We start from the raw sequence: 3282 nt of genomic DNA, 5'->3' as shown, positions 1-3282 counted from the left end.
TACTAATTTTTTAAAATATATATATTTTCTTATAAAAATAATATTTGAATATCATATATTCATCTAATTTCTTAATATAATCCATCAAAATATGACTAGTAAAGAGAAAAACTTCTTAAAAAGAGTTTCGAAAAAAATAACATACAAATGATATTAAAAACTAATGAGCATAAAAAATAAAGTAAATATGTTTGGTTACCCTTTTATTTTTTTCCATAGTTGGTATTGAAGAAAGGATTTTTAGGTTTTCTGTTTCGGACAAAATTTCAAAGCTTTCTTCTTCATTCTCTGTTTGTGGTAAAGTTGGAATGTTTGAATATCCATTCTTCTTTTTAGTCAAGATCTGAACGTGTTGGTCAAGAATCTTAGTCATCGTGCCCTAATAATAAATAGCATAAAATAAACTTACTGATTGAAAGCAAAGTAATTAAGTTCAATTACCCTTTTACTTTTACGCACAGGAGATTGAAGAGAATGGGTCTTTTGGCTTTGCCCTTCAGAATAGATTGGATGACTTTCATTTTCATTTTCAATTCTTAGCTGATTTTTTATATTTGGATCGCCATTCCTCTTTTCAATCGAAATCTAGCGAGTGAGTCTAAATTTTTAGTTATTGGGGTCCAACAAAACAAAGTTTCAAGAAAAAAAACACACAATTATATTAAAAATTCCACGAGACTAAAAATAAATGAATTTAGCTAAATTACCCTTTCCTTTTCACCCGTAGAGGAATTCATAGTAGTGATCTTTTGATCTTCCCCTTTAGATGAAATCACATGGTTTGCATCAACATTATTTGTTTTTGGAAAAGGTTGAACATGTGATTCTTCTTTCTTCTTTTCAGCCAAGATCTGGAAATATGAGTCTAGATTTTTAGTCATCAAGGATGGATCGAAATGTAGGTTCAAGAAAAAAGAAAGACAACTTAAAAATTATAATGGGAATCCACGAGACTAAAAATAAAGTAATTAAGCTTAATTGCCATAAAATCTTGACTCACGAGAGAATTTGGAGGAAAGATCTCTTGGTTCTTGCGCTCAAATGAGACCAGATGGTTTACATCTTCATTATGTGAGGTTGGTAATGTTAGGATCTGTGTTTCTTCAGTCTTCTCTTCACTTAGGATCTGGATGTCTGAGTTCAGAATCTTAGCCATTAAAGCTTGATAAATTAGGTGTGTATAGAGCTTGTAACCAGGTTTTCGATTTCGGGATTTTCTTACTTTCAAACAATCATAAAAATGCAACAATTGATTTTGAGAGAAAGAGGAAACACTATATGACACCTAAATAAAGTTATTTTTATTATTTCAAATGACTTGTTAATTTAAAATGACAAAAATACCCTTTTAAATAATATAAAACACTTTTGGGTCAATGTTTTTTGTCTTTTACTTAAAAAGTATCTAATATTTATAACTTTTATTAATTGAATCCATATTTTTTTCTATTTTTTATATCTAAGTTTGACCATTGTGGCCCTTCCTGATTCGAGGAATAAATTTTTGTAGTTGTACGTAGAGGATAACCATTTCTATTGAAAAAAATCTAGTTTCTTTTATACCTTTTCTCTAAAAGGTATAAATTATAAATTATAGTAATTTTCTATCATTTTTAGAAACCAATATGTTTTTAATTATAAATAAATAAATGAAAAATAAGAAAAATGTATTTAGCAATAATTGGAATAAATATCTCATAAATGTAATTTTTGTTAATAAAATAAATATTTATAAGTATTAAATAATTTTTAATGCATATATATCTCATAAAATATAATTTTTTTTAAAATAAAATAAATTTTTACACTCTTTAAAATAAAAATATCAGTATAAAATTTTAATACTTAAATGTGAATTTTTTTCTCACTTTATATATTGACAATTGTTTATAGATAATTACGAACTTCATTAACACGTGTTTCTTGAGTTTTTTATTTATTGTATGAACATACTTTTTTTCATAAAGGCAAATTACTTAATATAAAAATAAAATAAAAAAGATGGAGATATAAAGTCTAACCCATCAAATAATTAGAAAAAATATAGTTGAATATGTCCAACTTATTCTGCAAAAAACTTTCAAAAGCATAAATAGGAAGTGAACCTCACTAAATATCATAGTCAATAAAAAAAATTCATATTTCGCTAATCTATTTGAAAATATAGAATGCAATCTAAAAGGGGGGTTGAATTAGATTTTCTGGATTTTAAGACTTTTTTAGCGATGGCTCTTATATTCTTATTATTCTCGAAATATTATGATGAACTTATGAAGTAAAGTGCATAATTTAAATGCAAAAAAATAAATAACAAAATGATGTATACTAGTTCCCCTTATTAACCAAGGGTACATCTAATCCACTCACACCGCGTGAGAGATTTTCACTATTATTAGATCTTTGTATAAGCCTCACACCAGGACTTCTCCTACAATCTTCTAACAACAACAAAGAAGCACACCACATCCTTGAATTAAGAAAAACACCAACAGTTATAAAAAACAAAAACACCAACAACTATGGTGAATTTTGAATCACCCCAATTCAAAGGACCTTTTTCAATAATCATCAACACTGTGATGATTATTACATAAAATAGAAAGCACACCACTTTCTATTTACAATCACTTAGAAAGAACGCCACTTTTTATTACAAAACAAGTCACCACACACTTAATAATCAATTAGAAATCTTGAACAAATATGAATATGAAGTTGTTCTTGTATCAATTCTAGTATAGAAAATTGATCTGCTCTTTTAATGTATAATTCAAATATAACAACCCCAAAATGCTCAAAAAATTGTGCAGTGATATGACAATTTATGCAGCAAAAAGTTTTAAGATTTTGGATGGAGAATAACTCTTAAATAGATTTGAATTGTAGTTTAACTTTGAGTGAAAGAGGTAATTTGAAACCTGAATGTGAATTCCTGTAAATACATTGTAAGATGTCTATTGAATGAGTGATAATGCTTGGAAAAATGTTCATGATCAATTAAAATGGTTCGGAAAATATTTCACGAACATTTGGAATGAAAAGATTTTATATTGGTTCAGATTTATACAAAAAATAACAGGTGTAACCGGTTACACAAATTATGAAAATCGGTTACGTAAATATGCAAAGCGGTTACATTTAAGAAAATATTGATTTTTTTTCCTTTTGAAAAGAAATATTTTGAATAAACATGCAATAGGAATGATTGAGAAATATTTAAAGAAGTTAAGATGAAGTTTCTTGAACATTTAAAGATTATACAAACATATGAATTATGATTAA

The 3282-nt window shown here is 26.6% G+C and overlaps 1 long non-coding RNA gene across 1 annotated transcript; it reads right to left on the bottom strand.

Moving 5' to 3' along the window:
* Nucleotides 1-207: 207 nt before the first annotated feature.
* Nucleotides 208-845, bottom strand: LOC131607527 (uncharacterized). Its single transcript, XR_009285326.1, has 3 exons — nt 708-845; nt 442-585; nt 208-343 (listed from the first exon to the last, which is right to left on the bottom strand). It is a non-coding gene; the product is annotated as an uncharacterized LOC131607527 (long non-coding RNA).
* Between the last annotated feature and the right edge of the window lie 2437 nt (nt 846-3282).

Source organism: Vicia villosa, linkage group LG5, assembly GCF_029867415.1.
Source record: "Vicia villosa cultivar HV-30 ecotype Madison, WI linkage group LG5, Vvil1.0, whole genome shotgun sequence".
Lineage (NCBI taxonomy): Eukaryota > Viridiplantae > Streptophyta > Magnoliopsida > Fabales > Fabaceae > Vicia > Vicia villosa.
Note: the sequence above shows the minus strand (reverse complement) of the source record. Positions and strands in the feature narration are given on the sequence as shown.